This window comes from Procambarus clarkii, chromosome 46 (genome assembly GCF_040958095.1).
Source record: "Procambarus clarkii isolate CNS0578487 chromosome 46, FALCON_Pclarkii_2.0, whole genome shotgun sequence".
In the NCBI taxonomy this organism is placed as follows: domain Eukaryota; kingdom Metazoa; phylum Arthropoda; class Malacostraca; order Decapoda; family Cambaridae; genus Procambarus; species Procambarus clarkii.
The window spans coordinates 8,620,246-8,634,547 of NC_091195.1; the positions used below are offsets into that span (position 1 = coordinate 8,620,246).

The following is a 14,302-nucleotide window of genomic DNA, read 5'->3' on the forward strand; positions in this document are numbered from 1 at the left end:
CCACCTAGCGCGCCGCCACCTACACCACCTACTGCCACCTAGCGCGCCGCCACCTACACCACCTACTGCCACCTAGCGCGCCGCCACCTACACCACCTACCACCACCTAGCGCGCCGCCACCTACACCACCTACCGCCACCTAGCGCACCGCAACCTACACCACCTACCGCCACCTAGCGCGCCGCCACCTACACCACCTACCGCCACCTAGCGCGCCGCCACCTACACCACCTACGGCCACCTAGCGCGCCGCCACCTACACCACCTACCGCCACCTAGCGCGCCGCCACCTACACCACCTACCGCCACCTAGCGCGCCGCCACCTACACCACCTACCGCCACCTAGCGCGCCGCCACCTACACCACCTACTGCCACCTAGCGCGCCGCCACCTACACCACCTACCGCCACCTAGCGCGCCGCCACCTACACCACCTACCGCCACCTAGCGCGCCGCCACCTACACCACCTACCGCCACCTAGCGCGCCGCCACCTACACCACCTACTGCCACCTAGCGCGCCGCCACCTACACCACCCACCGCCACCTAGCGCGCCGCCACCTACACCACCTACCGCCACCTACACCACCTACCGCCACCTAGCGCGCCGCCACCTAGCGCGCCGCCACCTAGCGCGCCGCCACCTACACCACCTACCGCGCCGCCACCTACACCACCTACCGCTACCTAGCGCGCCGCCACCTACACCACCTAGCGCGCCGCCACCTACACCACCTAGCGCGCCGCCACCTACCGCCACCTAGCGCGCCGCCACCTACCGCCACCTAGCGCGCCGCCACCTACACCACCTACCGCCACCTAGCGCGCCACCACCTACACCACCTACCGCCACCTAGCGCGCCGCCACCTACACCACCTACTGCCACCTAGCGCGCCGCCACCTGCACCACCTACCGCCACCTAGCGCGCCGCCACCTACACCACCTACTGCCACCTAGCGCGCCGCCACCTACCGCCACCTAGCGCGCCGCCACCTACCGCCACCTAGCGCACCGCCACCTAGCGCACCGCCACCTACACCACCTACCGCCACCTAGCGCGCCGCCACCTACACCACCTACCGCCACCTAGCGCGCCGCCACCTACACCACCTACTGCCACCTAGCGCGCCGCCACCTGCACCACCTACCGCCACCTAGCGCGCCGCCACCTACACCACCTACTGCCACCTAGCGCGCCGCCACCTACACCACCTACCGCCACCTAGCGCGCCGCCACCTACACCACCTACCGCCACCTAGCGCGCCGCCACCTACACCACCTACTGCCACCTAGCGCGCCGCCACCTGCACCACCTACCGCCACCTAGCGCGCCGCCACCTACACCACCTACTGCCACCTAGCGCGCCGCCACCTACACCACCTACTGCCACCTAGCGCGCCGCCACCTACACCACCTACAGCCACCAAGCGCGCCGCCACCTACCGCCCCCTAGCGCGCCGCCACCTACACCACCTACCGCCACCTAGCGCGCCGCCACCTACACCACATACCGCCACCTACACCACATACCGCCACCTAGCGCGCCGCCACCTACACCACCTACCGCCACCTAGCGCGCCGCCACCTACACCACCTAGCGCGCCGCCACCTACACCACCTACCGCCACCTAGCGCGCCGCCACCTACACCACCTACCGCCATCTAGCGCGCCGCCACCTACACCACCTAGCGCGCCGCCACCTACACCACCTAGCGCGCCGCCACCTACACCACCTACCGCCACCTAGCGCGCCGCCACCTACACCACCTACCGCCACCTAGCGCGCCGCCACCTACACTACCTACCGCCACCTAGCGCGCCGCCACCTACACCACCTACCGCCACCTAGCGCGCCGCCACCTACACCACCCACCGCCACCTAGCGCGCCGCCACCTACACCACCTACCGCCACCTAGCGCGCCGCCACCTACACCACCTACCGCCACCTAGCGCGCCGCCACCTACACCACCTACCGCCACCTAGCGCGCCGCCACCTACACCACCCACCGCCACCTAGCGCGCCGCCACCTACACCACCTACCGCCACCTAGCGCGCCGCCACCTACACCACCTACCGCCACCTAGCGCGCCGCCACCTACACCACCTACTGCCACCTAGCGCGCCGCCACCTACACCACCTACTGCCACCTAGCGCGCCGCCACCTACACCACCTACCGCCACCTAGCGCGCCGCCACCTACACTACCTACCGCCACCTAGCGCGCCGCCACCTACACCACCTACCGCCACCTAGCGCGCCGCCACCTACACCACCCACCGCCACCTAGCGCGCCGCCACCTACACCACCTACCGCCACCTAGCGCGCCGCCACCTACACCACCTACCGCCACCTAGCGCGCCGCCACCTACACCACCTACCGCCACCTAGCGCGCCGCCACCTACACCACCCACCGCCACCTAGCGCGCCGCCACCTACACCACCTACCGCCACCTAGCGCGCCGCCACCTACACCACCTACCGCCACCTAGCGCGCCGCCACCTACACCACCTACTGCCACCTAGCGCGCCGCCACCTACACCACCTACTGCCACCTAGCGCGCCGCCACCTACACCACCTACCGTCAACTAGCGCGCCGCCACCTACACCACCTACCGTCACCTAGCGCGCCGCCACCTACACCACCTACCGTCACCTAGCGCGCCGCAACCTACACCACCTACCGCCACCTAGCGCGCCGCCACCTACACCACCTACCGTCACCTACCGCGCCGCCACCTACACCACCTACCGTCACCTAGCGCGCCGCCACCTACACCACCTACCGCCACCTAGCGCGCCGCCACCTACACCACCTACTGCCACCTAGCGCGCCGCTACCTACACCACCTACTGCCACCTAGCGCGCCGCCACCTACACCACCTACCGTCACCTAGCGCGCCGCCACCTACACCACCTACCGTCACCTAGCACGCCGCCACCTACATCACCTACTGCCACCTAGCGCGCCGCCACCTACACCACCTACCGTCACCTAGCGCGCCGCCACCTACACCACCTACCGCCACCTAGCGCGCCGCCACCTACCGCCACCTAGCGCGACGCCACCTACACCACCTACCGCAACCTAGCGCGCCGCCACCTACACCACCTACCGCCACCTAGCGCGCCGCCACCTACCGTCACCTACCGCGCCGCCACCTACACCACCTACCGTCACCTACCGCGCCGCCACCTACACCACCTACCGCCACCTAGCGCGCCGCCACCTACCGTGCAGTGAGCCAGCCACCCGCCACCTAGCGCGCCGCCACCTACACCACCTACCGCCACCATATCGCCGCCACCTACTGCCACCTAGCGCGCCGCCACCTACTGCCACCTAGCGCGCCGCCACCTACACCACCTACCGCCACCTAGCGCGCCGCCACCTACACCACCTACCGTGCCGTGAGCCAGCCACCCGCCAGCAGGGGGCCTGAAGTACCGGCACTTGATTGACTGTGGGAAGAGAACCGTCATTTTAGAATAACGTAAACGTGGTGATTAACGTTCTTAATCACCTGAATTGGTCTGAGTATGGAAGCCTCGGACGGAATTCAGACCTTAATGTAAATTGCTGAGCCAGTGTGAAAAGTTGCGTATTTAATTGATTAATTATTGATCTTGAGGATAGTAATTAATGACTCTAAGGGTAATCACGAGTGATTACCGTTCTCTTATCACTTTGGACATTGTAAATCGGAGTTTACCATCGTTGAGTTATAGTAACCGATAACGTAAAGTAACGTAAATTAACGTAACTAGTAAAGAGATTAATCAGCTGTCTGGAAGTACAGGGATTAATGGGATTTACTCACTGAATGCTCGACGGGTAGAGTATTTATGTAATTTCCGCGTTACTAGGGACAGTTGTAAGAGTTAATAAATTAACGTAAATGTTACCTTGTTATTAACGTAAATGTTACTTTGTCATTAACGTAAATCAATTGTTATTGATTGTTGATCGTCCGAGGGACGGAGTGTTAACGTAATATAAAGATTAATTCGAGGAAGGGTTGATGGAGTTGCCAGTGAACCCATTAGTCATTGTTGTCATTGACAGGCTACTGATATGAGAGCATTGCAACCGCTAGTGCAGGTGTGGACTGCACAGAGGTGTAGAACAGTTAGGAGGTTACTGGAGACGTGTCTCAGAACCTACTGTGTCATAGTTACAGGTGTGATTATAGATCTGTTATTGCCTGCTTGTTTGATTCCTCTGTGTTCACGCTAATGTTCGAGTTAGTTCATTATGCAGTCCGAGGAGCTGGTGTCTAGCTGTCATTGATAGTGTCACAGGAAGGATCTCCAGTAACGTCATTGATATTTCCTTTGTTTTTGTTGTAGTAGTTAGTACTTTATTGAATAAACTAAGTTGTTATGTTGAACATTGTCTGCGTTACACCCCTCACATTTATATGGTTCTGTAAGTGTACTCTCACACTCCACTATTAAATTGAAACTGATTCTTGAGTTTTGGCCCAAATATACGGCACCAAACAACAATAAATTATTGTTGTGAGAGCCCAGGACCTACTCGTTAGATTCGCTTCGGCGAATGGCGAAGCTCGACGGCCGATAGATAGATCTCTCTGCGTTTGCCTAGTCAATTGTTCATAAATGGTCCCAGAGTGAGGAATGAGCTGCTTACTACACTGGTGTGTTAGCTAAGCAAGTCCTTCCTCAGGCGACCTAATTGAATATCACGACAAGAATAAAGGTTAAAAGAATTAAAGAAATTTTTTAGAAATTTTCAGAGCTCAATTCCTTACTATTCCATATTCCATATTCTCAAACTCTCACAAGTGGTACTGGAGGTGGTGATGGTTGGGATGAGAGTGGTACTGGAGGTGGTGTTAGCTGGGATGAGAGTGGTACTGGAGGTGGTGTTAGCTGGGATGAGAGTGGTACTGGAGGTGGTGTTAGCTGGGATGAGAGTGGTACTGGAGGTGGTGTTAGCTGGGGTGAGAGTGGTACTGGAGGTAGTGATGGTTGGGATGAGAGTGGTACTGGAGGTGGTGTTAGCTGGGATGAGAGTGGTACTGGAGGTGGTGATAGTTGGGGTGAGAGTGGTACTGGAGGTGGTGTTAGCTGGGATGAGAATGGTGCTGGAGGTGGTGTTAACTGGGATGAGAGTGGTACTGGAGGTGGTGATGGTTGGGATGAGAGTGGTACTGGAGGTGGTGTTAGCTGGGTTGAGAGTGGTACTGGAGGTAGTGATGGTTGGGGTGAGAGTGGTACTGAAGGTGGTGATGGTTGGGATGAGAGTGGTACTGGAGGTGGTGATGGTTGGGATGAGAGTGGTACTGGAGGTAGTGATAGTTGGGATGAGAGTGGTACTGGAGGTGGTGATGGTTGGGATGAGAGTGGTACTGGAGGTGGTGGTAGCTGGGATGAGAGTGGTACTGGAGGTGGTGATGGTTGGGAAGAGAGTGGTACTGGAGGTGGTGTTAACTGGGATGAGAGTGGTACTGGAGGTGGTGATGGTTGGGATGAGAGTGGTACTGGAGGTGGAGATGGTTGGGATGAGAGTGGTACTGGAGGTGGTGATGGTTGGGATGAGAGTGGTACTGGAGGTGGTGATGGTTGGGATGAGAGTGGTACTGGAGGTGGTGATGGTTGGGAAGAGATTGGTACTGGATGTGGTGGTAGCTGGGATGAGAGTGGTACTGGAGGTGGTGTTAGCTGGGATGAGAGTGGTACTGGAGGTGGTGATGGGTGGGAAGAGAGTGGTACTGGAGGTGGTGTTAGCTGGGATGAGAGTGGTACTGGAGGTGGTGTTAGATGGGATGAGAGTGGTACTGGAGGTGGTGATGGTTGGGATGAGAGTGGTACTGGAGGTGGTGATGGTTGGGATGAGAGTGGTACTGGAGGTGGTGATGGTTGGGAAGAGAGTGGTACTGGATGTGGTGGTAGCTGGGATGAGAGTGGTACTGGAGGTGGTGTTAGCTGGGATGAGAGTGGTACTGGAGGTGGTGTTAGATGGGATGAGAGTGGTACTGGAGGTGGTGTTAGCTGGGGTGAGAGTGGTACTGGAGGTGGTGATGGTTGGGATGAGAGTGGTACTGGAGGTGGTGATGGTTGGGAAGAGAGTGGTACTGGATGTGGTGGTAGCTGGGATGAGAGTGGTACTGGAGGTGGTGTTAGCTGGGATGAGAGTGGTACTGGAGGTGGTGTTAGCTGGGATGAGAGTGGTACTGGAGGTGGTGATGGGTGGGAAGAGAGTGGTACTGGAGGTGGTGTTAGCTGGGATGAGAGTTGTTGTTGTTGAAGGGACGACGACGTTTCGGTCCGTCCTGGACCATTCTCAAGTCGATTGTGATGAGGAGGTCGAGACAGGCAATAAATTGGCAAGAGAGAGCTGAGGAGGAAAGTAAGGTGTAGGGGATAGTAGTAATAATGAGAACTGCAGAGGGCCTATTGGCCCATACAAGGCAGCTCCCATTAAAACCACCGATGTTGTTGTTGTTGTTGTTGTGTTGATTTAGGGGCGACGACGATCGTGGCATCGGATGCGCCCCGGCGGACCCGTTAAGGGTGAATCGCGATGCCTGGAAAAGGGAAACGCCAGGCCAAATCGCAAAACGAGTGACGCCAATCACTAGAAACTAATATGCCATACGGCAAATAAACGCACAGTCAGGCAGATGATTGGGGAGTCCCAGGAGTCCCTCAGGGTGACAAGCACCGGCCCCGTTCCACACAGAGAACACCAGGTAACAAAACCAAAACTCGGACACCAACTAAAACGCAAAAAGTCATCCAGTGTCCCCAGGCAGAGCAGAAGCCGGCCGCCCACCACGGCTGAGGGCACACCAGGAGCCCACCAAGACCCGCCAACCCCCGGCACCTCTCGGCCAAGCCGGCCCCCGAACACCGTCACACCGCCGGGAGAACCAGCCAGAACACGCCAAAAAAAAAATCTATCAACACTCCCATGACCCAAGGCGATATGTGCGCCAGGCGTCGTACAATCGGACCGTTGAAGAGGGATGCCAGACGGCAGCAGCGAAGCCAAAACGCGAAAACAGGACGTGATCCGGCGGCTCCCAGGCGGAGGAGGTGTCCAGACGTCCGCTCGTCGTCAAGGTTGAACCAGCTCTGGGGTGAGAGTGGTACTGGAGGTGGCGTTAGCTGGGATGAGAGTGGTACTGGAGGTGATGTTAGCTGGGATGAGAGTGGTACTGGAGGTGGTGATGGTTGGGATGAGAGTGGTACTGGAGGTGGTGTTAGCTGCGATGAGAGTGGTACTGGAAGTGGTTTCAGCTGGTATGAGATTGGTACTGGAGGTGGTGTTAGCTGGGATGAGAGTGGTACTGGAGGTGGTGATAGCTGGGGTGAGAGTGGTACTGGAGGTGGTGTTAGCAGGGGTGAGAGTGGTACTGGAGGTGGTGTTAGCTGGGGTGAGAGTGGTACTGGAGGTGGTGTTAGCTGGGGTGAGAGTGGTACTGGAGGTGGTGTTAGCTGGGGTGAGAGTGGTACTGGAGGAGGTGTTAGCTGGGGTGAGAGTGGTACTGGAGGTGGTGTTAGCTGGGGTGAGAGTGGTACTGGAGGTGGTGTTAGCTGGGGTGAGAGTGGTACTGGAGGTGGTGTTAGCTGGGGTGAGAGTGGTACTGGAGGTGGTGTTAGCTGGGGTGAGAGTGGTACTGGAGGTGGTGTTAGCTGGGGTGAGAGTGGTACTGGAGGTGGTGTTAGCTGGGGTGAGAGTGGTACTGGAGGTGGTGTTAGCTGGGGTGAGAGTGGTACTGGAGGTGGTGTTAGCTGGGGTGAGTGGTACTGGAGGTGGTGTTAGCTGGGGTGAGAGTGGTACTGGAGGTGATGTTAGCTGGGGTGAGAGTGGTACTGGAGGTGGTGTTAGCTGGGATGAGAGTGGGACTGGAGGTGATGTTAGCTGGGGTGAGAGTGGTACTGGAGGTGGTGTTAGCTGGGGTGAGAGTGGTACTGGAGGTGGTGTTAGCTGGGATGAGAGTGGTACTGGAGGTGGTGTTAGCTGGGGTGAGAGTGGTACTGGAGGTGGTGTTAGCTGGGGTGAGAGTGGTACTGGAGGTGGTGTTAGCTGGGGTGAGAGTGGTACTGGAGGTGGTGTTAGCTGGGGTGAGAGTGGTACTGGAGGTGATGTTAGCTGGGGTGAGAGTGGTACTGGAGGTGGTGTTAGCTGGGGTGAGAGTGGTACTGGAGGTGATGTTAGCTGGGGTGAGAGTGGTACTGGAGGTGGTGTTAGCTGGGGTGAGAGTGGTACTGGAGGTGGTGTTAGCTGGGGTGAGAGTGGTACTGGAGGTGATGTTAGCTGGGGTGAGAGTGGTACTGGAGGTGGTGTTAGCTGGGGTGAGAGTGGTACTGGAGGTGGTGTTAGCTGGGATGAGAGTGGTACTGGAGGTGGTGTTAGCTGGGGTGAGAGTGGTACTGGAGGTGGTGTTAGCTGGGGTGAGAGTGGTACTGGAGATGCAGCGTTAACACTGTTATCAGTCTCTGGCGGATGTGTTCATATCTGTGTGTAGTTCAGCTTCCTCTCCTCTCAGATGTTATTTATGGCTCCACAGTGTGTTGTGGAACCTGAAGCTGGCCACTGTGTAGTGAATTAACTGGTGCCTGAGTTTTTTAACCTTTCCCTGCTGTATGGTGGACTGGCAGGTGTGTGGACAGTGTTGTAGTGAAGTTATCAGTGAAGACAGTGTTAAGTGTAACTTTCCCTGCTGTATGGTGGACTGGCAGGTGTGTGGACAGTGTTGTAGTGAAGTTATCAGTGAAGATAGTGTTAAGTGTAACTTTCCCTGCTGTATGGTGGACTGGCAGGTGTGTGGACAGTGTTGTAGTGAAGTTATCAGTGAAGACAGTGTTAAGTGTAACTTTCCCTGCTGTATGGTGGACTGGCAGGTGTGTGGACAGTGTTGTAGTGAAGTTATCAGTGAAGATAGTGTTAAGTGTAACTTTCCCTGCTGTATGGTGGACTGGCAGGTGTGTGGACAGTGTTGTAGTGAAGTTATCAGTGAAGATAGTGTTAAGTGTAACTTTCCCTGCTGTATGGTGGACTGGCAGGTGTGTGGACAGTGTTGTAGTGAAGTTATCAGTGAAGATAGTGTTAAGTGTAACTTTCCCTGCTGTATGGTGGACTGACAGGTGTGTGGACAGTGTTGTAGTGAAGTTATGGAGGAAAACAGTGTTAAATGACTCACATAATTATATTTATCGTCATTGTTTCTGTTATTGGCAGCAATTTAGTCGAAATTGTTTTATAATTTACTACTAGGGATACCAAGTGGAGCCCGGGTCTCTCTCTCTCTCCCTCTCTCTCTCTCTCTCTCTCTCTCTCTCTCTCTCTCTCTCTCTCTCTCTCTCTCTCTCTCTCTCTCTCTCTCTCTCTCTCTCTCTCTCTCTCTCTCTCTCTCTCTCTCTCTCTCTCTCTCTCTCTCTCTCTCTCCCTCTCTCTCTCCCTCTCTCTCTCTCTCTCTCTCTCTCTCTCTCTCTCTCTCTCTCTCTCTCTCTCTCTCTCTCTCTCTCTCTCTCTCTCTCTCTCTCTCTCTCTCTCTCTCTCTCTCTCTCTCTCTCTCTCTCTCTCTCTCTCTCTCTCTCTCTCTCTCCCCCTTCCCTCCCTCTCTCTCTCTCTCTCTCTCTCTCCCCCTTCCCTCCCTCTCTCTCTCTCTCTCTCTCCCCCTTCCCTCCCTCTCTCTCTCTCTCTCTCTCCCCCTTCCCTCCCTCTCTCTCTCTCTCTCTCTCCCCCTTCCCTCCCTCTCTCTCTCTCTCTCTCCCCCTTCCCTCCCTCTCTCTCTCTCTCTCTCTCCCCCTTCCCTCCCTCTCTCTCTCTCTCCCCCTTCCCTCCCTCTCTCTCTCTCTCTCTCTCCCCCTTCCCTCCCTCTCTCTCTCTCTCCCCCTTCCCTCCCTCTCTCTCTCTCTCTCTCTCTCCCTTCCCTCCCTCTCTCTCTCTCTCTCTCTCTCTCTCTCCCCCTTCCCTCCCTCTCTCTCTCTCTCTCTCTCCCCCTTCCCTCCCTCTCTCTCTCTCCCCCCCTTCCCTCCCTCTCTCTCTCTCTCTCCCCCCCCCTTCCCTCCCTCTCCGTCTCCTCGCTCCCCCTCCCTCTTCACATCTCTCCCTACCTGCCTCTGTCTCCATCTTCCTCTGTCTTTTGACAACTGTAAAAGTCACATGTTCTCGCAGCTGCGGGCTCGGGATGATGGGAAGAAAATATATGTTAATATTCCTGTGATCAGTCCGTAATAACTGCTTTCAAATTGTTGTTTACCAAGTATTTGTCCGGAGGCCGGAACCCTAATGTTGTGGGGCTGACTGTGAGACTGTGGCGGGCTGTTCTCTCCTGAACTGTGTTGCTGGTTCACAAGGAACACTGTTGCTGGTTCACAAGGAACACTGTTGCTGGTTCACAAGGAACACTGTTGCTGGTTCACAAGGAACACTGTTGCTGGTTCACAAGGAACACTGTTGCTGGTTCACAAGGAACACTGTTGCTGGTTCACAAGGAACACTGTTACTGGTTCACAAGGAACACTGTTGCTGGTTCACAAGGAACACTGTTGCTGGTTCACAAGGAACACTGTTGCTGGTTCACAAGGAACACTGTTGCTGGTTCACAAGGAACACTGTTGCTGGTTCACAAGGAACACTGTTGCTGGTTCACAAGGAACACTGTTGCTGGTTCACAAGGAACACTCTTGCTGGTTCAGAAGGAACACTCTTGCTGGTTCACAAGGAACACTGTTGCTGGTTCACAAGGAACACTGTTACCAGGTATCAAGGAACACTATTGCTAGTATTTCTCAGAAGGAAGACTGGTGCTAGTTCACAAGGAAGACTGGTGCTAGTTCAGAAGGAAGACTGTTGCTAGTTCAGAAGGAAGATTGTTGCTAGTTCAGAAGGAAGACTGTTGCTAGTTCAGAAGGAAGACTGTTGCTGGTTCAGGAGGAAGACTGCTGCTAGTTCAGAAGGAAGACTGTTGCTAGTTCAGAAGGAAGACTGTTGCTAGTTCAGAAGGAAGACTGTTGCTAGTTCAGAAGGAAGACTGTTGCTAGTTCAGAAGGAAGACTGTTGCTAGTTCAGAAGGAAGACTGGTGCTAGTTCAGAAGGAAGACTGTTGCTGGTTCAGGAGGAAGACTGCTGCTAGTTCAGAAGGAAGACTGTTGCTAGTTCAGAAGGAAGACTGTTGCTAGTTCAGAAGGAAGACTGTTGCTAGTTCAGAAGGAAGACTGTTGCTAGTTCAGAAGGAAGACTGTTGCTAGTTCAGAAGGAAGACTGGTGCTAGTTCAGAAGGAAGACTGGTGCTAGTTCAGAAGGAAGACTGTTGCTAGTTCAGAAGGAAGACTGTTGCTAGTTCAGAAGGAAGACTGGTGCTAGTTCAGAAGGAAGACTGTTGCTAGTTCAGAAGGAAGACTGTTGCTAGTTCAGAAGGAAGACTGTTGCTAGTTCAGAAGGAAGACTGTTGCTAGTTCAGAAGGAAGACTGTTGCTAGTTCAGAAGGAAGACTGTTGCTAGTTCAGAAGGAAGACTGTTGCTAGTTCAGAAGGAAGACTGGTGCTAGTTCAGAAGGAAGACTGTTGCTAGTTCAGAAGGAAGACTGGTGCTAGTTCAGAAGGAAGACTGGTGCTAGTTCAGAAGGAAGACTGTTGCTAGTTCAGAAGGAAGACTGTTGCTAGTTCAGAAGGAAGACTGTTGCTAGTTCAGAAGGAAGACTGTTGCTAGTTCAGAAGGAAGACTGTTGCTAGTTCAGAAGGAAGACTGTTGCTAGTTCAGAAGGAAGACTGTTGCTAGTTCAGAAGGAAGACTGTTGCTAGTTCAGAAGGAAGACTGGTGCTAGTTCAGAAGGAAGACTGTTGCTAGTTCAGAAGGAAGACTGTTGCTAGTTCAGAAGGAAGACTGTTGCTAGTTCAGAAGGAAGACTGGTGCTAGTTCAGAAGGAAGACTGTTGCTAGTTCAGAAGGAAGACTGTTGCTAGTTCAGAAGGAAGACTGGTGCTAGTTCAGAAGGAAGACTGTTGCTAGTTCAGAAGGAAGACTGTTGTTAGTTCAGAAGGAAGACTGTTGCTAGTTCAGGAGGAAGACTGTTGCTAGTTCAGAAGGAAGACAGGTTATTCAAGTTACTTGAAAGACTGGAAGTTTCAGTTTAGTACATAAACATATTGAATAAAGGTAAGAGTATTCTGGGATATATTTCTAGATGTTGTAGCACCAATATATCTAATAGAATTGTTCACCTTGCTCCTGCCCTTGTTGAGCCCCAGTTGGATTATACTGTTCATTGTTGGTCTCTGTATTACAGAATGAACATAAGTTCACTTGGTCTTGTTCAGAGAATAATAACAATCAATAACAGGAATTAGAAACCTCCTTTATGAAGAGAGATTAAGAAAAACTAAATTCACATTCTCTTATTCGTCCTTTATGTGCCTCTAGGCGGCCCCTTTATGTGCCTCTAGGCGGCCCCTTTATGTGCCTCTAGGCGGCCCTTTATGTGCCTCTAGGCGGCCCTTTATGTACCTCTAGGTGGCCCTTTATGTGCCTCTAGGCGGCCCCTTTATGTGCCTCTAGGCGGCCCTTTATGTACCTCTAGGTGGCCCTTTATGTGCCTCTAGGCGGCCCCTTTATGTGCCTCTAGGCGGCCCTTTATGTACCTCTAGGCGGCTCTTTATATAAGAACATAAGAACAAAGGCAACTGCAGAAGGCCTATTGGCCCATACGAGGCAGCTCCTATTTATAACCACCCAATCCCACTCATATACTTGTCCAACCCACGCTTGAAACAATCGAGGGACCCCACCTCCACCACGTTACGCGGTAATTGGTTCCACAAATCAACAACCCTGTTACTGAACCAGTATTTACCCAAGTCTTTCCTAAATCTAAACTTATCCAATTTATACCCATTGTTTCGTGTTCTGTCTTGTGTTGATACTTTTAATACCCTATTAATATCCCCTTTGTTATGACCATTCACTCACTTGTAAACCTCTGTCATGTCACCCCTAACTCTTCGCCTTTCCAGTGAATGCAACTTAAGCTTCGTTAATCTTTCTTCATATAAAAGATTTCTAATGATTCAGAGGTATAAAACAGCCATAGAGTTAGTTAGGAGCAAGGGAGGAATCCCGATCATATGTGGCATTCTTCCAAGAAAGGGAGTGGGAAATGAATGGATATCGAGGGCACTTGGTGTCAATTGCCGGCTGGAAAGATATTGCAAATCAAATGCAATATCTTTCATAGACAACTGGGAACACTTCTATGGAAGAAATGAAATGTATGCTCGTGATGGGGTGCATCTATCGAGAGCTGGGGTTGTTGCTGTTGCGAACTCGTTAGAAGAAGTGGTTAGAGGTGTTTGTTTGGGTTTAAACTGTTAGTAGATAGAGGTATGGGAATTGATTTGGAGGAAGAAGGTAATAAAAGTATGTGTTTGTGGGAGAAAGGAATTGGCAAAACGACCAGGGAAAGAGAAGGTCCGCAAATTAACAATTCACTTAGGGTATATTACACTAACAGTAGAAGTCTAAGAAATAAAATTAACGAATTAAATGCTCTTGTCTGCACAGAAAAAATAGATATTATTGCACTTACCGAAACGTGGATGAATGTAGAAAATAGAGAACTATTAGCTGAATATCAAATATATGGATTTAAACTATTTCACACAGATAGATATATTAGACGAGGAGGTGGAGTAGCCATATATGTTAGGGACAATTTGAAATGTAGTCTCAAAAAGGGAATCAAAACAGAGCCACACACAGAAACTATTTGGATTGAATTAAACGAAAAAGCTAATAATATTATAATAGGAGTAATATATAGGCCACCAAATTTAGACAGAATGGAAGCAAAGCATCTATGGGATGAAATATCTAGAGCATCTAGATCTAACAGTATTTATGTCATGGGTGACTTTAATTTTAGCGGAATAAACTGGTTGAACAAAACAGGGAATAGTGAAGCAGAAGATTTTCTAGAATTAATTGACGATTGCTTTCTTACGCAACACATTAAGGAACCAACACGGGAAAATAATATTTTAGATTTAGTGTTAACTAACAGGGAAACGCAAATTAAGGACATCGAAATAGGGAGTGAGCTAGGGAGCAGTGATCACAAAGAAATCAGATTTAGCATAGAATGGAATAGACCAGTAGGAGAAAATTCTGTTAAAGTGCCAGATTTTCGAAAAGCTGATTTTAATAGCCTAAGAAATTTTTTGGGTCAAATTGATTGGAAAGTCTTGGGTATGGGGTGTGGGCCGGTCTTGGAGCGAGACATGAACCCAGCGATAGGTGACTTAAATGGGGATTTCG

General features: G+C 52.9%; 1 protein-coding gene across 2 annotated transcripts in view; it reads left to right on the plus strand.

The window, feature by feature from the left end:
• The first annotated feature begins 8,552 nt into the window (after positions 1-8,552).
• The window catches only part of LOC123749636 (uncharacterized), a 79,860-nt gene continuing 74,110 nt past the window's right edge, over positions 8,553-14,302 (plus strand). Inside the window, exon 1 of one of the 2 annotated variants that reach the window (XM_069301683.1) lies at positions 8,553-8,647. The gene's annotated coding sequence lies outside the window, so the exon portion shown is untranslated. The remainder of the gene's footprint in view (positions 8,648-14,302) is intronic. The other variant, XM_069301684.1, reaches the window with a different exon arrangement.